The sequence below is a fragment of the Silurus meridionalis genome, chromosome 28 (assembly GCF_014805685.1).
Source record: "Silurus meridionalis isolate SWU-2019-XX chromosome 28, ASM1480568v1, whole genome shotgun sequence".
Taxonomy (NCBI): Eukaryota; Metazoa; Chordata; class Actinopteri; order Siluriformes; family Siluridae; genus Silurus; species Silurus meridionalis.
Genome location: NC_060911.1, coordinates 5218712 through 5241211, shown reverse-complemented (window position 1 = coordinate 5241211; position 22500 = coordinate 5218712). Strand labels below are relative to the sequence as shown.

General features: G+C 36.3%; 1 protein-coding gene and 1 long non-coding RNA gene across 3 annotated transcripts in view; one reads left to right on the top strand and one right to left on the bottom strand.

Annotated features, from left to right (window-relative positions):
* Positions 1–22500, bottom strand: part of LOC124381155 (Kv channel-interacting protein 2-like) — a 189133-nt gene that overhangs the window by 95693 nt on the left and 70940 nt on the right. The window lies entirely within an intron of this gene.
* LOC124381158 lies at positions 184–7038 on the top strand. Its single transcript, XR_006924805.1, has 3 exons — positions 184–258; positions 6247–6317; positions 6417–7038. It is a non-coding gene; the product is annotated as an uncharacterized LOC124381158 (long non-coding RNA).

Here is a 22500-nt window from a genome sequence, read left to right as displayed (position 1 = left end):
TATCTCGGGTTCCATTGAAGCTGCCTCTTCCAGCCTTTTTTTCTTTCTCTATTCCACTTGAATAAAAGTTAAAAGGCCAGAAGTGTTGGCATTAACGATTTTTAATCTAAAAAAAGGAAAAGAAAAGGAACATCGAGGAAAAGAAGATCAGCAGGTGGACAGAGACACGCAGGAGATACTTCTGTCCTGTTGGGTTCTTTTTTCTCCATCAGTGAAAGAGAAGCAGCACTTCGGTCTTGATGTGTACTGAACGGCAAGGTGGCTCAGACACACACACACACACACACACACACACACACACACACACACACACACACACACGGACAGCTTTACTACAGGGAACATGCACACTCCAGGCTTATTTGCTCTGCTACACTCTTATTTCATTTGTTGTCTTAGAGCATTGATCTGTCTCTCTCTTTCTCTCTCTCTCTCGCTCTTCCCTCTCTCTCAGTGTGTGTGCAGTGATTACAGTCGCCCAGGCAACCACAGACTCCGTGGATTTTTCCGACAGCCAATCACACATGCACTTCCTTTTTACTTTCGCGGATCAAAGCAAAACAAACAAACTGCTCCGCTGGGTCTCAGTGTGTTTCCATCAAGAGTTTGTGCAAGCGTGACTGCCATGCACATACACAGTGCGTTACACTCTGTGTGTGTGTGTGTGTGTGTGTGTGTATGTGATAAAGATTACCGATAAAAAATTCGCCACTCAACACTACACTGTATATATTTCAATTCTTCCTCCAGTAATATCCAATAAAAAGTCAGGAGTGTGGCCAAGTATTCTGACCACTGACTCTTCTCTCTTCTAATCTCATATCACAGCATCTGAGAGTCCTTTAGTTATCAGTTCCTGTCTAAGTCCTGCAGTGGTGCATTTTGTACGTGTGTGAATGATCCGTAGGCTTACTTGAGTACCGCTTACTAGTTTTTATGCAAATGAAATGTATATATCAATCAGCAATCAGGACAATTACAGCATTGAAATACAGTTTGGATTATTGTAAAGTAAAAAAAAAAATGTTTGTGATGAATGCGTCTGCCAGCAAAGAGCAGGCACAAAGCTGTGAGCTCCTGCTGAAATAATCATGTATGACCTTGAGCTTTGAGCTAAGAGCAAAGAGAAAAGAACATGCACGTGTGTGTGTGTGTGTGTGTGTGTGTTTGTGTGTGTGTGTGCGCCCCACTTATGTTGAACTGTTAAGCCTATCAAAGCGACAACAGACATCAGCATAAATTTGACAATTATGACGGCATTCAAGATTCAGCATATAGGGTTTCACTACATAAAACACTGGTCAGTCCGAGCAGTACATTCAGTGACAGACACATACAACCACAGCGTGCCACATGAGATCATTTCTGCCTGCACCCATCAAACTATATAGCTCCTCAGTGTTAAAAAGCTGGTCCACAATATAGATATAGATGATATAGATTATTATTATTTATGCCACACTGATATAATGTTAATATCTTGAGCAATTATTTGTAATAATTTAATAACAAAATGATAATTTTTAGATGTGCAATAACTTTTACCACCTGGGGAGATGGTAGCTCGGTAGTTTGGATGCTGGGTTATTGATTGGAAGTTTGGGGTTCAAGTCCCAGTATCTCCAAACTGGCAATTCTTGGGGCCCTTTAGCAAGGCCCTTAACCCTTAGTGCTCCAGGGACACTGTAACATGGCTGACCCCGTGCTCCTGCTTCTTACGTTGCTGGCATATGCAATATATATATATATATATATATACTATGTATATATAAAATTCAGTATTATACAGTGTTTTCAATAAGATTGGAAATGCATTGATTGTATTTAATGTAAAATTTCTTATATTTTATTTAACTTAAATATTACTGTGAGCAACTGCTATCCAACAATTTCCGAGTCTGATTCTTCCCGAACTGTTAAGCAGGAGGTGTACATATGATATAGGATGTCTTTGGATATGGTAGCATGACATTTTCCTCTCAGAATGTTCTCATCAGGTGTCCACAAACTTTTGCCATATAGTGTACACGTGCACTAACCCTAAGCCTAGGTGTCGGAATAACCCAACATTCAAATTCATAACCACAGATACGATGAGTGAAGAGAAAGAAAATGCAGCACCGTCGTTTCGTCACCAGATGCTATTAAAACGATACCAACTGGAGCTGATCTTCTGCATCATTATAGCGCCATGGAATTTTTATAAAACAAGCTGTTTTTGTTTTTAGGTCTCACTCTGCAATGTTGTAAGGCAGTGCATGTTTTTCAACCAAAGGCAAATTTTAATATGATATGCTGCTCTGGAATGCCACTATAAAGCATGGCTTGCTGGCAGCTGAGCTGTGAAAGCATGAAGACAAACACACACAACAGTGTCTGACATCAAAGCGACCACCTGACAATAACCAATGCAGAAGCAGTACAGCCAAGAAAAGAAAAAAAGAATTTCCAAAAGATGCATAAGGGTCTGGGTCTGTCACTCTGCTGGAGAGCTCTGTTTAAACAGCATGATATATTTCATGGATACACACAGCAGGAGTGTGTGGATGAGAGCTACATTGGCTTTGTGAGCCACCATAATTAACCAGCAATTCCACAATTGTAATAGAGCTTCTAGTCAATCAGTTCTACACACAGGTCCAGAATGGTCATCAGGGAAAATCAAATAAAAATATATCACATCCTTATAAATGAATGTAATCGTGTCCTGGAGAGAAGACAATTACTGAATGTTATAATCTGTTTCAAATGCTGTCTCTGGATTTTTGGCAACTCGTGCAATTAAAAAAAAAGTATACTTAAAGTGGCTACATGTTTTTAATACCATAATTTCCAGACTATTAAGCGCACCCAAATATAAGCCACACCCACTGAATTTTACAAAGATTTTTATTTTGAACATAAATAAGCTGCACCTGTCTATAAGCCACAGGTGTCTACACTGAAACTAATGAACTTTACACAGGCTTTAACAAAAGACAGTGTCGGTTACACGGTGTAACGGGTGAAATATGTTGCGCTTCCTTTAGGAGCATAGCGGTAATACGGTAGTCTAATTTAGGCATAATAAAAAAAAATAACATTTTCAGTGGGTACGTGACTGCTCTAGTAATCTGCATATGAATTAGTTTATATGAAATAGAAAAGGGTAGGAAAAAAACAGAATAAGGATGGTGTGTAGCAGAACAGAAGTGTATTCTCATCAATTCAGTATTTATTCCAATTGAAGGATCTTAAATCCAGATGGTAACTTTTTCTTTCCTTTTGGCCAGGCAGGGTGTATATATTGTATATACATTATAAATAGGGTACTTTAGAATAGAACAGAATAGTTACTAAAAAATAGTAACAGTACAGTTACTTGTTATTTCATTCAAAAAGTAACTTAGTTACTTTGTTGATTACTTACACCAAAAAGTAATGCGTTACTGTTAAAAGTAATTTTTTAGTTACTTTTTTAAAGAACGTTCTTTAATGTTCCCATTAATGCCCTTTTATGCGTTATGGTCTATACAAACACAAAACTGACTTAAACACAATGTAATTTTTAAACACTATTTTAATTAAGTCAGACCAGCACAAACTGAATATATCACAAGGATTTCTGAAATAAATAACAAAACAAGCTGAATAATATATTCACAATCAAAAACTAAAGTGGCTTCTGCATCATAAAAGCTGTTGTGTTGAGCTCTTAAAAATGTTCCTTTCACAGCTTAAGTATGAAAACTATCAACAATGTAGAACAGAACACCGGGTTAGCTTCTAGCTTCTAGTATGGGGTTCCTGGAGGAGCTTCAACAGATTGGAGTTGCTGTTTATCGCAGTAGATACGAGCTTCGAACCAGAACGACACAGTTTACATTTGACTTAGGAGTTTTTGTCTTTACGTTCAACTAAAGTGAAATAATGAGCATATTTCCACTTTGAGAAACTCGTCCTGCTCTCGCCTCGACTGGCCATTACTGCCGCACAGACCTGAATAAAAGTAGACACGCCCACAGCGCGTCTTCTTCGTGTTTACCGTGGTTCATCCACCAATCCTACAATGCATCTCTGCTGTAAGCAGGTTAGACTGTAGGCTACACTTAAGCCAAAATTCATTCATTTGAAAAAGTAACGGGTAACGCACCATACGGTAACAAAGTTACTTTATTCTTAAAAGTAACGCGTTACCGGTAACGTGTTTTATATATATATATATTAGAGAGAGAGAGAGAGAGAGAGAGAGAGAGAGAGAGAGAGAGAGAGAGAGGAATTCTTTTAGTACAGGGCAACCCTTTTAACGTACAGTACATGATTAACATTATTACAGTAGATGATTATTAATATTAATAAACTTGAAAACATAAACATCAATGGCAGGGGTATAAAAAGACACTAGAGTTAGTGAAGTGTCACTGTGGCTACTCACTCCGTACCAGAAATACAATTTGTTTTGTGCATGTATGAAAATGCTAGATATTTTATAACGCTAGCATTAGCCGCTAACCAGGAAGTGGCTAGAGACTAACGATAGTTCTATTTATTATTTAGCACTTTTATCTCCAGCTATCGAGGGAGGAAATGAATGAAGGATGAAAGAAATGAAGACATTTTTATAGTATGCTGAAATAAGTTCACTAGATCACATCTTTAGAAAATTAAATATAAAATGTAAAACACACACCTATATACACCCATATGGGGTCTAAATGACCAAATGGGGTCTAACAAATGTAAACTATTTAATAAAAAATTTCCCTTCATCCAATTTTACTTCTTTATTTCAATTTAATCAAAATAAAAAGAGTGTACTGCAATATTTTGATTTGTTCTATTACATTTTTAATAAAATATTATAAAATATAATTATATATATTCTTTAACCAAACAGGCAATTTCATTGTAAATTGTTTTTAAAATGTAAACTCTTCAAATGCTGATGATCACAAATGTTAATAATAATAAACTGCATTAACAAAGAACTACAAGCAATTTTATGTTTTGCATTTCTTCCCTAACCGTACTGAAATTGAACCAAACCAAGACTTAAAAACCGAAGTACGTACGGAACTGTGAATTTTGTGTAGAGTTACCCCAACACTCTATATATATATATATATATATATATATATATATATATATATATATATATATATACACATACATATATACACACACACACACACACATACATACATACATAAACTGTATTTTGCTTTGAAACTCAAACTGTGTGAGTTCATCTGTTACAGTATTACTACACAATCATATACAAATATCCAAATGTACATGTGCTCTCTCTCTCTCTCTCTCTCTCTCTCTCTCTATCTCTCCCCATCATATTCTTTATTCACCTCTCCCTTTACCTCCTGCTGGTACTCCGTTCAAACACACAGAATTTCATCACCAACATCAAGCAGCAGCAGAGGGAAAGAGATGAACAGTTCTGAACAGCGGACTTCATATTCACTGCACATCTGTTAGGCACATGTGCACAAAGATGCTAAAAAGAGCCCATTGAAAATCTCCCACTCGTGTGCTTCGAGCCACCAGCTGCTGCACATCCTGGCTTTAGAATTAGCTCTCGCTTTCTATAAAACCAGTGTGAAGAGTGGAGATGTTCCAGCTTAGAGGATGTAAGGCTGGAGTATATTTTCTTTTTCCCCCATCAATCACTGTTTAGATATAGCGAATATTATTAGTGTGTGCAAAAATTTGAGAATTTCTATCAAAAGTTTAATGAGATAATGAGATTTGTATGTCCGGTTTGAACATCTTATTCCATATTTAGTCCCCATTTACAGTTATAATGTCCTCCACTCTTCTGTGAAGAAGCTCCACTAGATTTTAAAGTATGCTTGTGGAGCTCTGTGCTCATTCAGCCACAAGGGTGTAAGTAAGGTACTGATGTAGGTGAGGTGAGGAAGCCTGGAGTGCAGTCAGTGTTTCAATTCATCCCAAAGGTTGTTAATAGAGTTAAAGTCAATGCTCTATAACAGGCCACTCAAGAGCCGTTCCAATCCATGTAAAGCATATCTTCACAGGTTTGGTTCTCCTCGGTTAAGTGAAGGAAAAAGTTAATGATACAATGGTAAACTGTCCTGTTTAAGTGATCAATAGTACAAGTGATCCAATTAAAGTAGCTCTTAAGTGTATATTAATAGAATAACTGCAACTGACATGATTTTTATTAGGATAGACTTTAGTCCCATGTACATTGCAACATTAAGTCCTGAGAAAGTGTCTCACTCTTCATTTCAGTCCACTATGTCTCCCTCTAGAGGCTACAGATGATAGTAGAATGACGTCATTCTCTTGAACACAAGCATCAGGTACAGTGTATAGCACTTTATCTTCCGCATATACGAGTTATCCTCTTTACTTACTTTACTATCATCTTTGGTTCTCACATTCTCTTTTCTATTGTTTAGGCTTTGGAATACACAGAAATGGATCACATGCAGATTTGTAAATTGGCCATGATTTTATATTCAACACCCTGAACACTCATCTGCTCAAATGAAGCATCAGTCAAATGAGAAAATATAAATATGGATCATGCAAACCTCATGGTAATATTATTAGGCATGAGTCTTATCGTCATGTGCTATCTCAAAAACAGTACCATCTGCTATAGGCAGACTTGAATGCCAAGCTGTTGAATTTTTTTTATTCAGAACACAATCTCTGTAGAAAACACTGGTGTCCCAGTTCTAACATTACAATACTCTTGTTTAGATTCTCTCATTGATTCTCTCACATTTAATTCAATTAGTATTCAATTCAAGAATACAATCATTTATCAAATTGATTGACGATTTGTAGAGCCATTTTAACAATGAACGTTGTCTCAAAGCAACTTCACTGAGATAAACGTTATACTGAATTGTTAAATTGTAATATATTGTGAATATAATGTATAATGTATAAGTGTGTTCCTAATGAGCGAGTCAGTGGCATCTGTGACAAGGAAACACTCCTGAAGATGGAATAACATTAATGAAATGTATCAATTAGGATATAGGCCTCGCTTTACCACAGAAACATCACTGGTCAAAGTGTTAAATGACCTGCTATTGGCCTGTAATCAGGGCTGTGCTACTTGCTTGTGTTGCTTGATCTTAGTGCAGCTTTTGACACCACTGGTCATAATATTCTCATTGTTGGAATAAAATGTGTGTTGTATTGAAAGTTTAAATTTCGCCTCCTTTATCTTTATTTTTTAAATTTCTTTTATAAAAATGGTTACAGAAATGCCCACTGCATTAATCACGTAGTAATAAAATTAGTGCCATTAAAATGAATTAGCGTTAACGTGTTAATTTTGACCGCCCTATTCTTTACACAATTACAGTGTTGTTGAACACTAAGCTCAATTCTGATTCTATAATAACAGGTAGGTATTTCAAATCACAAGAGTTTCAAACACACTTTACATACATTGCAGGAACAAATGTTTGTGGACAATTACCCTAAAAGATTTTAACCATCCCTTTCTACATCCCTTTCCCTTTCTTAGAATCCCAATTTGCTGTTATGATATCCTTCATTCTTCTTGAAAAATGTTCCACTAGATCTTAAAGTCTGATTTTGGAGGTATGTGCGCATTCATACAAGGGTGTTGGTCAAGTCAGGTAATGATGTAGGTGAGGTGAGGATACCTGAATTACAGTCAGCTTTCCGATTCAATCGAAAGGTATTAAATAGCATATCAAAAGCATATCTTCCTGGAGCTGCTTTATGCACAGCGGCATTGTAGCGCTGCAACAGGTTTGAGTCCCTGAGTTCAAGTAAAGGGAAAATGTCATGTTACTGCATCCAAAGACATTTTATACAATTGTGTGCCTCCATACAATGTGTACCATAGTGTTGTGTAATGTATTGCCGGCTAAAGCCGCGATCACATTAACATCTATCAGCATGTGAAATCTTTTCAGATACCTGCTACAAAAATGGGTGGTACCTAAATACAATAATGTTAAAATATCTGTTTGTGTACGCGGCGACGCAAGAATCCAAGTAGCTAATTTAATTTCTATTATTTCAAAGCTAATTTGTATCAAATGGGACACTGTAATATTGCTATAATCAGTATTTTTCCATTTTGAATTTTCTGAACAGGCCACGACATGCTGTGTTAATCTCTTATCAGTCACTCGTTTCCATGTGTACAAAGTTGTAAGTTTTGTCGCTCTGAGCTTGTGTTTTCGTTCTTCACAGTACATATGCGTAGAATTGCACTCGACGGAGCGACAAAACTGTAGTGTGATTACAGCTTCGCTCATGAGGACTTGTACAGCGGATGCTCCAAATTAACAAAGACTAAGTATAAATAAATATACAACAATGTTTTTATTTAACAAAGTATTTTGGAAATGTAAAATTGGGTCTGTTTGCTTTTTCTCTGTATTGAGACCAGCTGCTTGTCTATTTCTTTATCACTTTTTCTTGTTTCTATAACTTGGTGTTAAAACTTTCAATACAATTATTGTATAATACTACATGGTAATGAAGTGTGGATTAATAAAATGAGGTGTCGATAAAATAAAAAAAAAAAAAAAGAAATAAAGAAATAAAAAAAACTATAGAAATTAGGTACACTCTACACACACTCGCTCACCCATTTAAGTGTAATCTCCACTTTCATTAGAATCTGTAATCTGGCCCCAGAGGATATTCAACACACTATGTCTGTAGTCTTCGTTTTCAAAACCCATAGAGAAAACCATCAATGAAATTATTGTGCTGTTTGATATTTCCCTGACTATATGGACAAAAGTTGGTGGACACCCGAAGATACCCAAAGATTTGTATGCATTTTGTATGCAACATCCCATTCCACATTTAGCCTCAATTTGCTGTTATTATAACCTCCACCCTTCTGTGAAGATGTTTCACTTGATTTTAGAATGTGCTTGTGGAGATTTGTAAGATTTTTCACTATATCTCATGTAAAGCATATCTTCATGGAGTTGGCTTTGTGCACATTGTTGTCATGTTGGAACAGGTTCGAGTCTCCTGGTTCAAGTAAAGGGAAAATGTAATGCTACTGCATCCAAAGACGTCCTATACAATCTTATACAAATTGTACAGATTGTATAATATATATTGCATTAATAATAATTCTGTCGATGAAATCTTATGTTACATACACGTACATGGTAGGGCATGCAGTGACCTGCTTTTTATGACTGCTCTGTGACATATAAAAGAATGAAGAATATAAAATTAGAAGGACAAAATAAACGAATAAAAATAGAATAGTGGAATAAAATAGAATAAGGATACAGTGACAAAAAAATAGAGATTACTATAAAAATAAAGATTATGCGATTATTACGATTATGAAACTTTATATACAATACAGAGTGTATAAGCATTAGTTACATTTTAATACAGGGAAGTAGAGAAATATATCGTAAAAAAAAGCAGTTTGATTAAGTGGGCATTGTGCAAAACAATCCAGGTTATTGTAGTAAAAATTGGGCAAAAAAATGCAGTTGGTTTTAGTGGTTATTGTGTAAAAATTGCAGGATATTGTACTGAAAATAAAAAAAAAAAAAAAAAAAAAAAAAAAAAAAAAAGGAAGTTTGATTTGGGTGGTATTGTGCAAAAAGAAACAAAAATGCAGGATATAGTAGTGGGTATTGTCCAAAAAACAAATTAAAACAGTTTGATATAGTGGTTATTGTGCAAAAAGCAGGCCATAGTATTGGGTATTGTGCAAAACAAGCAGGATTATAATAGAGGGATATGATATTGTGCATATGAGCCCAAGCTCTAATCTTTTTTTTTTTTGTGTACTCTCTCTTTAACATGGTTTTAGCTTAAACCTCCACCAGGACATGGTTTTATTATAATTTAAAAAGCACAAATGTAGGCATTACTGGAAAACAGTGTCTGCTAAATGCTGTAAACTCTGATAAATGTGACCCAGATATCCATTTGTGTGTTTGTATACTTTGGAGCCCTCTCACTGTGCATATACGCTTGACACCTGTTGTTTGAGTAATGCCTATTCATTACATCTGATCCGGATCATCTGGATGTCACTCGCAGGTTTCGCCATTAGCCCAACAGGCATGTATTGCCAGGGGAAGGCTGGGATACCGATTTTGTTATTCTGTATAGCTCTGTTTAATAGGTTACATTGATGCAATGAATTATTCACTGGCTACACAAAGCTGTGGCATTAGAAGAGGATGAATTTCTCCAAAGTAAAAATTTACATCGCTAGTTCCCAGCAACAATCAAAAAAATCTGACACAAAGTCCAACTCCGAGAACACACTTTCTTACATTGCTTGTACATAAGTGTATCAAATTACACGCGCACACACACACACACACACACACACACTATCGGTGACTTTGTTCCATGATTTTACCAAATTGCATTAAACTTGTTTGGGGATGAAACACGGATGAAACTCTGCTGCCATCTTGTGGGCAGAATTGAGAAGAACGGATTGGTGTTAGGAAAGCTGACGTAACATGGCATCTATTGTGTTCAATTACTGATTTATTTATATGCTGTAATACATTTATTTATTTATTTATTTATTTACAATTTATTCTTTGTCTTCTTCAAAATTATTTACAAAATATACAATATGTGTCATGTGCACCATATAGCTCAGACTGAATAGAAAAAGATTGCAAGCATTTTCTATTAAAAACAAAATAAAAAATTATGAAACAAGTGAGTTGTTAGAGCAAAAAAAATGCTAAATAATAATAATAATAATAATAATAATAATAATAAACAAGTAAATTAAATAAAAGGGTTATGTAATAAACACTCATATATATATATATATATATGTATATATATATATATATATATATATATATATATATATATGTATATGTATATATGTATATGTATATATATATATATATATATATATATATATATATATATATATATATATATATATATATATATATATATACAGGAGTGCAGAATTATTAGGCAAATGAGTATTTTGACCACATCATCCTCGTTATGCATGTTGTCTTACTCCAAGCTGTATAGGCTGGAAAGCCTACTACCAATTAAGCATATTAGGTGATGTGCATCTCTGTAATGAGAAGGGTGTGGTCTAATGACATCAACACCCTATATCAGGTGTGCATAATTATTAGGCAACTTCCTTTCCTTTGGCAAAATGGGTCAAAAGAAGGACTTGACAGGCTCAGAAAAGTCAAAAATAGTGAGATATATTGCAGAGGATGCAGCAGTCTTAAAATAGCCAAGCTTCTGAGCGTGATCATCGAACAATCAAGCGTTTCATTCAAAATAGTCGACAGGGTCGCAAGAAGCGTGTGGAAAAACCAAGGCGCAAAATAACTGCCCGTGAACTGAGAAAAGTCAAGCGTGCAGCTGCCAAGATGCCACTTGCCACCAGTTTGGCCATATTTCAGAGCTGCAACATCACTGGGTGCCCAAAAGCACAAGGTGTGCAATACTCAGAGACATGGCCAAGGTAAGAAAGGCAGAAAGTCGACCACCACTGAACAAGACACACAAGCTGAAACGTCAAGACTGGGCCAAGAAATATCTCAAGACTGATTTTTCTAAGGTTTTATGGACTGATGAAATGAGAGTGAGTCTTGATGGGCCAGATGGATGGGCCCGTGGCTGGATTGGTAAAGGGCAGAGAGCTCCAGTCCGACTCAGACGCCAGCAAGGTGGAGGTGGAGTACTGGTTTGGGCTGGTATCATCAAAGATGAGCTTGTGGGGCCTTTTCGGGTTGAGGATGGAGTCAAGCTGAACTCCCAGTCCTACTGCCAGTTTCTGGAAGACACCTTCTTCAAGCAGTGGTACAGGAAGAAGTCTGCATCCTTCAAGAAAACATGATTTTCATGCAGGACAATGCTCCATCACACACGCCCAAGTACTCCACAGCGTGGCTGGCAAGAAAGGGTATAAAAGAAGAAAATCTAATGATATGGCCTCCTTGTTCACCTGATCTGAACCCCATTGAGAACCTGTGGTCCATCATCAAATGTGCGATTTACAAGGAGGGAAAACAGTACACCTCTCTGAACAGTGTCTGGGAGGTTGTGGTTGCTGCTGCACGCAATGTTGATGGTGAACAGATCAAAACACTGACAGAATCCATGGATGGCAGGCTTTTGAGTGTCCTTGCAAAGAAAGGTGGCTATATTGGTCACTGATTTGTTTTTGTTTGGTTTTGAATGTCAGAAATGTATATTTGTGAATGTTGAGATGTTATATTGGTTTCACTGGTAAAATAAATAATTGAAATGGGTATGAATTTGTTTTTGTTGTTGCCTAATAATTATGCACAGTAATAGTCACCTGCACACACAGATATCCCCTAAAATAGCTAAAACTAAAAACTACTTCCAAAAATATTCAGCTTTGATATTAATGAGTTTTTTGTGTTCATTGAGAACATGGTTGTTGTTCAAATTAAATCCTCAAATAAAATTAATCCTCAAAAATACAACTTGCCTAATAATTCTGCACTCCCTGTATATATATATATATATATATATATATATATATATATATATATATATATATATTAGGGATGCCACAATTCTCAATATAATATTGAACCGTTCGATACGACATCCACGGTTCAATACGTGCTTGTGAATTGCGGGGTTTTTTTCGGTTTTACGTTTAAATAATTTATTTGCTCTTTATTTCTCTATGAATTGACTGTTTGTGTGTGCCTGTAAGTTCAATCACTATGCTCTAAAGTTAGGGGGCGCTGAACCATCATTCCACACTTTAACATGGCGAGCGGTGGTGAAGTGAGGCTACAGTACGAGGAGGCGCCGGCGTCTTTTAAATCTGTGGTATGGAGACATTTCGGTTTTGCTGTTGAGTATAATGCCGAGGAAGAAAAAACAGTAAACAAAAAAATGACTGTCTGCAAGCATTGTTTTACACATGTAGCCTACTCAAACGGAAACACTTCCAATATGATTGCACATCTGCGGCGCCATCACCCAGCAATATCAATGTCTGAAGGCAGGATAGCAGAGCAGGTAATAAAGTCCTCCAAAAAACAACAGTCCCTCGCTGAATCCTTCCAGCATACATACATACATGGTTCCAAAAGACACATGGAAATAAAGGCAGTGGGGGTGGTCTTTGCCAAAGATTTGCAGCCGTTTTCGGTGATTGGAGATGCAGGCTTTTGTCATCTTATAAAAACACCCGATCCGCATTACAGACTACCGTCTCGCACTTTTTTTCAGCACCAAGATAATTCCCGACCTCTATGAACAGACATGCAACAGTATTGTGTACGAATTGGCTGAAGCACAGAGCCTTGCTCTGACCACAGATGGTTGGACCTCGCGGGCAACCGTGAGTTACCTCACTGTAACTGTTCACTACATGTCGGATTGGTTTATTTATGTTCACTGAAGTACAAGTATGTTTATTTGAAATGGTCAATTTATATTTACTAACTTCACATCTATGTTTATTTTTAAAATTTAGGAATTTATGTGTTCCCCAGTTTGTACATGGGCTACCAGCAGCTGTGAGTTGTCAGTGTTAATTTTAAAATAAAAAAGTGTCAGATAAGCCGATATGCTAAGCCATGAACAGTTAAGTGTAAAGGTCTTTATTAAAAAAAAAAAAAAAAAAAAAAATTAAATAAAAATAAAAATATCATACTTGAGTCAAAATTACCATTTACAATCATGCCATGAAAAAAGAAAAAAAAAAAAAAAGAGAAAAAACACAAGTTACACAAACACAAAATAACTTTTATAATTATAAACTGGACTTGTCAAGACAACATGATGTTTCCACTGAGCTTTATGTTCTACTTTTTTATTTTATTTTATTTTATTATTATATGAATGTCCAGCGTGTGGCACCATTGCACCTCTGTGTACAGAGATCTGTACCAGCGGAAGCCTTTCCTTCCTCTATGACCATGATATACGTGTCCATGTTATTTCTGTAGCCATTTTTTAACGATTGAGCAGGTCAAAGTATTATTTTCTATTATTATTATTATTTTTATTATTATTATTATTATTATTAAATTATTATTACTATTAAGCAACCAATCACTATTTGCCACCCCATTGTTATTCATTCCTTTCTTCTTCAAGCTAAACTGTCAATGGCAGCCTATAAAACCATCTGGTAAAACGGTGTAAAATTTGGCACCCTGATTGGGCAGAGAATCGACACTCCTGAATCCTAAACGAGCGGAAATCTCTCCACCCCAAACTGCAGCCACCTGAAACGAGATCAATCAGAACTTCAGCCATCCAGAACCCAGCCAGCTGTATTAACTGCCACAAGCAACTCTACAACCTCAACCTGCTCATGCTGTTATTTATTACACATACAACCCTTATTAAACGACAGCACGCTCTTAAAGCCGGACACATTCGCTTAATGAGCACATCATGCAGTCTCCTTACACTGAGGCCACATATAATTTGACATCTCATTTTTGACATGAGAAGAAAATGCCATCGTCATTCACTGTGATTTGAACCCATACGTGTTTTTGTGTTTGGTAGGAGCAATACTGGTAGTTTCACTGGCTAAAAGTCTATAATGTAAACTATATGGACAAAGTTTGAGACACCTGACCATATTTGCTTTTTAAACATCCAATTCCAAATTTTGCTCTCAGTTATAATAACCTTTAATCTTCTGGGAAGATGTTCCACCAGATTTTCGAGTGTGCTCATGGAGATTTGTGTTCATTCAGCCACAAGGGTGTTGGCAAAGTCAGGTACTGATGTAGGTGAGGTGAGGAGGCCTGGGGTACAATCAGCTTTCCAATTCATCCTAAAGGTTTTAATAGGGTTGAGGGTTAGAGCGCAATATCATGCCACTCAAGATCTTAAAGAGTCTATAAGTTTAAGTTCAACTACACTCAAAGACATCCTATGCAATTGTGTGGCTCCAACTTGGTGATAACAGTTAGGAAAGAACTACAAATTGGTAGTCCAATACTTTCGTCCATATAGTGTATAAAGTGTAAAAACAAAAACTGCTATGCTAAACCAGTTGGCTGCTAGCATGTATCTACTTGGATATTATGGATAATTTAGCATATGGATTAAATGAGAAGAATATTTAGTCATTACAACTACAGATGCTCGGGGTTTAACACTAGAGTGTGTACTTTCACCAGCAATGAGAAGAGAAAAAATGGTCTAAAACAGATCTTTGTTAAGGACAAGTCTATCTTAATACATTTCTCTTTGTACAATAAATTATTAAATCGAATATTAAATATAATAGTATTGCATGTGTCCATCACAGGGCTGTACTAGAGATCTGGTATTAAGTTTATTACACTAGTTTAGATACTGAAAATAGTTTGTAAAAAAAAAAAAAAAAACATTAAGATTTTACTTCAATGTGAAAATGTTCTGTTAACACCTTACACACACTTTTCTACGAGATATTACTGAGATTTCAATATACATGGAGCAGCCATTAAAACCACTTCAAGTAGACATGAATAACTGATTATCTCGTTACAGTCGCACCTGTCAAAGGGTGAACTATATTAGGCAAAAATTAAACAGTCAGTAAACACTCAATTCATGTGGATGCTCCTTTTACACGTACCACCTGCCTAAATATTGCTGCAAATTAAGTATACCATTTTATGGCAACAATGTCTTCTTATGGAACATGCCTCTTTTAAAAAGGCATTGTGCACAAATAGTTCAGGAATAGTTTGAGGAACAAGACAAAGTGTTCAAGATGCTCACTCAACCTAAATAATCCCCAGATCTCAATCCGAGGGAGCATCTGTGGGACATTATGGATAAAACAAGTCGATCCACAGAGGTCAAAACTGACAACTTAAAGGACTTGCTGCTAACTGCTTGATGTCAGATACAAAGGCACATCCTTCAGAGGTGGAGTCCATGAGTCAAAACTGTTTGGGGAACACAGTGGGACCTACACAATTAAATATTATAGCTAAAAATTGCATAACTCGTGCTTTGTAGTTTCCAGACCTATCAATGTTGTGCTTCTGTTTAGATTTTACACTATAGAAGGAAAAAAAACAAAAAACGGCCAGCTTGAGGTCATCAAACCAGCTAATGACTAAAACCAATTATCTCAAATGGGTTCCCACTTTATCAGAAGGGTCAACAATACCTACACATCTAATGGGATTTTTATTGAAGTGGCCACAAAACTTTGTAATTAGTTCGAAATAAAAATCTAGCAAAGGCTTTAGTAATTAATATAACTTACATAACAACCATTTTATTCTCAAGGTTAATGATCAGGTGGCTGTGAAGCATTAAGCCTTAATCAGAGTGCTGACAGGACAGTAAACAAACCACGGCTCCAGTAAAACGCCAGTTCTTTTCTTGTACAGGATTAGCTCATGAATAAGTGTTAAGTGAACATAGAACAGCTGCATTCTGAGTTGCACCAATTAAGAGACGTTATGTAAATCAAACTTAGTATTATGGCTCACTAAGGTCTAAAGTATGAGATTCAGAGAAAGGGGGTGGAGCTGGTGAAGTAGTGCTATAATGCAGGAAGAAAATTCACATTTTTATTATACAGTGTATTGGCAAATGTATTCGGACAGTGGGCTTTTCCAGCCATATGCGATATTACACAAAATGTTACCACAAAGTTGGAGGCATACAATTGTATAGGATATCTTTGGGTGCAGTAGCATTAAGTTTTCCCTTTACTTAAACTAGGAGACCTAAACCTGTTCCAGCATGACAATGGCTATGTGCTCAAAGCAAGCTCCATTAAGATATGATTTAATAGGATGGAGTGGAAGATCTTGAGTGGCCTGCTATAGAGCTCTGTTGAACATCCTTGGGATGAACTGGAACTCTAACTGCACCCCAGGTCTCCTCAACTCACATACACCAGTACCTGACTTTATTAACGCCCTTGTAGATGAAACAGCACAAATCTCCTCAAGCACATTCCAAAATCTAGTGAAGCATTCCCAGAAGAGTGGAAGTTATTATAACAAGAAATGGGGACCAAATTTGGAATGCCATTTTCATTAAGCAAATCCAAACCGTATATTTAGGTATCTACAAACATTTATCCATATAGGTTATTTGTATTTTTTAAAGACTATAATCACACTCTTGATACCACCCGAATGAGGATGGGTTCCCTTTTGAGTTTGATTAGAGAGTTTTTCCTTGCCACAGACACCATGGCTGCTCATCAGGGATAAATACGCATCATATTAGTTTACTAGGTTATTCTGTTTTATTTTGTGCAAACTATAACCCCAAAATTCCCTTGCACAATTCTATCCAATGAACATTCTCATGACCCCTAAAAACTCCAAGTATATTATTATGTACTCAGCATTAGTCCCTGTCTACAAAGCCAGCAAGAAGAAATATTTTGTTACGAGTGTGAATAATTCACTGAATGCAGAGCCACTTACGGAATCCTGGTTAAATATATATATGTCGCTCAGATGCACTTGAAATTTTCTTTCCGGTTTGCTCTTTGGTTTCAGCATTGTTATCTGATACTGTTTTTTTTTTCCCCCCTCCTAGACTCTAGATTCATGAAGCTTTGTTATATAAGATTTCCACAAAGCTATTTTTAGTCTTTTTTTTTTTGTTTTGTTTTTTTCATAAGTGCAAGAAGAATCTCATCTTAGATCTGCGACTCGCGTCAACTCTACCCACACAGTGCGGTTACAAAAGAGCCCCACTTCCTGTGTGCCACGCAGACAAAAAGGGAGATAAAAAAGGGCAGAGAGGAAAAAAGTGCAAAGTCCATTTCCTGCCACTTTATAGGAGATCTGACGGGAAAAGACACCAAATACAAATAGTAAATACTATTAATTCGCTGTTCAGGGTTAATGATAGTTTGTTTGCTCTAAGAGGACATCAGCTGTGGATCCTGATGATGTTCCTGTACAGACAAAGTGTGTCTGTGTGTCTGTGTAGTGAACTTTAAAACACTGATAATGCCATGTATTAAGTAGTGTACTGGGGTAATGGGAGGGGGCTCAAGATGGTGGCATCAACTGCGGTATTTTCTATCACAAATTAAAAAAATCATTAATTTGCAAATGTAAATTATGGTGTAGTACAAATGGATTTAATTTACAAATTTGGAAGTAGAGGTTGACTAATTTATCAGTTGTCAATTAATTGGCAACAACATTTGATGATCAAATATCCATACTGATAGTTTTTTAAACTGTCTCTATACTGCCATTCTTGGACCCTTAACCAAGGTCGTTAACCCTACGTGCTCCAGGGTGCACTGTATCGTAGATAAACCTGAGCTCCGAATCCAGCTTCTGAAAAAAGGCTTGGATGTGTTAAGAAAAATATTTTACAGTGCTGTAATATATATGTGACCAATAAAAGGTTGTTCTTCTTTATTTAAAAAAAAAAAAGAAAAAAAAAAAAGATGGTTTCAGATTGCCAGGTTAGCCATGGCACAGTGCCTAAGGCCAAGCCTAAGGGCTTGCTCAACAGATGCAGCTTGGCATTGCCTTGACCTTTGTATAAGTTTTAACCAAAGATTTTAATTGGGAGATTTTGTGTGATTAAATAAATAGAGAAAATGAATATATAAATACTTTTTTGTGCTCAGAAACAAAAGCCATTTCCACCTTTTTCTGCTTTTAATATTAAATAAAGAAATTAAGGCATCATAATTTACATTTTGTTTTTTAATTGTGAATCAAGAACAAACACCATGTACATGGATGAGGAAGCAGTGCTAAACCCTGATTTTCCCAATTTGTTATATTTTTCCCCCTCAGATCAGGGAATATTGCAGGGAAATCAATCATTTCGGTGCTTTTTTCTGGACTCTAACAGAAAAAAAATAATTGAAATACAGGTTATCGTTGTGAAAAACCTGAGCGAGGTAAACCCCGCAATTTTACTTCTATCAACTGCAAGAGGCACAATGAGCTGTTTGCGTCAAATTATATTGTGGATTGTGTTGCAACAATCTTTTTCTCATACTCTCCCTCACTTTTTCTCTCTCTGATTTCCCTGTATCTGTCACTCTTATGCACTTTAGTGTGTAGGTAGGACCAGGATCTGTAGTCCAGTTTCAGTTTTGTGTCAGGAGAGTGTGAACGAGGAAAAGAAAGAAAGAGAGAGCAATGGAGGAAGAGAGGGAAAAGAAAGGAAGGAAGGAAGGAGAGAGAGAGAGGGAGAGGGAGAGGGAGAGAGAGCTGGTCTCAACTTAAATGTGCATAGTAGAGGTTGACTGATTAATCGGTTTTGCCAGTTAATCGATACCGGTCGTTGATTGCTGGAACTATTAGCTACTGACAAAAATCCATACTGATAGTTTTTCCATGTAGTGTCTGTTGCTGGAGCTGCTGAAAAGGTCCGCTGTCATTACGAGAGTGACCTTTATAGGGGATTCACTGATGCCATGTGCTGTTTGTTTTTACATGCGAGACTGTATGCCGCACTGAGAGCGTTATATTATATATAATATATTATAACGCATATTATATATAAATGTTTTTGCCCCCATTTTTCATGACCTTTTCTATGTACACAAAAGGCCTATTTCTCTCGAATATTGTACACATATCTTTCTAAATCCGTGTTAGTGAGCACTTCTCCTTTGCCGAGATAATCACAAACCTGTGAGGTGGATGGAGAGAACACCTCTCCAAAGTTCCAGACACCATCGAATGTGAGCATTTGCCCACTTAAGTCGGTTACAACGATGAACTGCAGTCAGGTCAAACCCCGATGAGGATGACAAGCATGCAAATGAGCTTCCCTGAAACGCTTTCTGACAGTTTGAGCAGAAATTCTTTGCTTATGCAAACCGATTGTTGCAGCAGCTGTCCGGGTGGCTGGTCTCAGACAATCTTGGCGGTGAAGATGCTGGATGTGGAGGTCCTGGGCTGGTGTAGTTACACACGGTCTGCGGTTGTAAGGTCGCTTAGATATGCTGCCAAATTCTCTGAAACACCTTTGGAGATGGCTTATAGTAGAGAATTGAACATTCAATTCACAGGCAACAGCTCTGGTGGACATTCCTGCATTCCTTTCCTTAAACTTGCGACATCTGTGGTATTGTGCTGTGATAAAACTGCACATATTTAAGTTGCCTTTTATTGTGGCCCGCCTGAGGCACACCTGTGCAATAATTATGCTGTCTAATCAGCATCTTGATATGCCACCCCTGTGAGGTGGATGGATTCTCTCAGCAAAGGAGAAGTGCTCACTAACAGATTTAGACAAATTTGTGAACAATATTTGAGAGAAATATGCCTTTTGTGTACATAGAAAACGTCTTAGATCTTTGAGTTCAGCTCATGAAAAATGGGGCAAAAACAAAAGTGTTGAGTTTATAATTTTGACAAGTATATATTTATTAATTATAATTTAGAAGTAGTTATTTATATAATTATAGATAGATAGATAGATAGATAGATAGATAGATAGATAGATAGATAGATAGATAGATAGATAGATATTTTACTGAACACATTTTCATAATTCAGTACAGTTTTTTATTTTTATTTTAATAATAAAGCCCAGCACTATTTTACATGGACTGTTATGTTTGTTCATCTTTTTAGCCAGTATCCATTTTTTAAAAAGCGCTCCAATTCATCATAACTGTGTTCAGTACGGTTGAGGTCAGGGCTCAATAGCATGCCATTAATGATCTTCCACTCCAAACCATGTAAAGAATATCCTCATGACACTGGCTTTGTGCACAGGGGCATTGTCATGTTAAAACTAATTTGGTTCTGCTAGCTCAAGTAATGGAAAAGTTTTATTGAATTGATCTTATCCAAACCTTATTCAACACAGGGATTTCCTGAACAGTTTGGACAAACAACCCTAACATCTTCTGCAACACCAGGCCCTGCCATTTAGATTTTTTTCAACATCTCTTTCTACATTAGTGGAAGAATCAATCACAACTCCTATAGTATGTTTTGTCAGGAATGAGATTTAAATTATGTGTTTTGTAAGATAAATAAATAAAACTAAAGAGAACATCAAGTGCTTGCAATCAGGCAAACACATGTAATCGCTAATAAACACTATCGTCTTTTTTATTTTTTATTATTATAACCACCTGTTTATCATTGCATGTACCAACTCATAAGTCAGATATCCTCCTTACTAATCAGCGATCCAAAATGTTATTATTCATTAACTATTATGAAGAGGAAAAAAGTAATACACGTACAATACAAGTACAATTTATTGGCTGAAAAAAGCCACTTTAGTGGTTAGTGGTTTATACAGACTTCGCTTTGGAAAATGGTGGGCTTAATGTCAGGCAAAATTTCTTCGGAGGTCATCACACTGCAATCTAAACATGTAAAATCAGTTTTTTTCTTATATTCTTTTTAATACAGTCACGGTGCGACACCACTTCAGTTTTCTAAAAAGGTCATGCCGTGATGTATCCATCATCTATCTGTCACTTCTCTTTACACCATATGAATTCGCAGGTCAGAGTTCACCAAGCATGATCTTTGGAATGCAGCGACATGTGAAGTGTGTGTTTCCAGCCTTCAGCTTTCGCAAGTGTATGAATGGAAGTCAATAGAACTTGCAGTGCAACTAAGGCTTTTATTATATACATACTGTAAGATAAATAAAAATCTGAATAATGGTGTCTGCCAAAAGGCTGTAAACATCAATCTTCTTCCTCCATTATCACTCTGTTTCTCACAGAAGCTTTTACACAAGCTTCCAAATTGACTCAATAATAAAAATGTGCATAAGATCTCTCTCTACTGTTCATCGTCATTCGTTTCTTTCCGTTACGCTCTACTCCATGTTGAATTAAGTGTCCTTGATTTTTGTACCCTTGAAACTTGTAATTTACTCATCCCTGAGTCTTGCCACTCTAAATAATAAGCTTTAAGTAAAGTCACCTCTTTCACCTCATTAAAGGAAACTATCTGTCTCTGTCGTTTATTCCTGTATCAAATACCTTCACTACGAAGTGTTTCTCAATGTTCTTCATCTGCTAGTTGGAAAAATTCCTAAAATGGTATATTTGTGCAATTTTCCAGGTTAATATATGTTGCCGGGACTATTGGAGTTCTTATCTGGCTTTCAAATAGGTTTAATAAATAAATAAATAAATAAATAATTATTAATCCTTATTTAAAAGTTCAATAATAAAACCGTGTGGGAATAAAAATCTGAATACACAATGAAGAGTCAGTTTTCTTTTGATCATGAGAATAAAGTCACAGAAAAAAATGGCCCCAATTTTAATATTTAGTTCGCTTAGTGCATCTTAGGATTGTTCCTTATATGCTTGGAATTGTTTTGTTTTTTTACAGGGTGTTTGCTGATTTTAGATTCCTGGATATGTTAATTTAGGGAACCCAACAATTGTAGTCAGAGTTCATTGTGTGGGTTAAATCACAAGATGTGGTGTCTCAGTGCTTAAAATAGTGGAAGTCTCTATTGTACATTAGTTGGACTTTTGGTTAAACTTTGGTTCCTTCAAATTAAGTAAAGTCCTTACCCCTCCACTACTCAGTCACATAT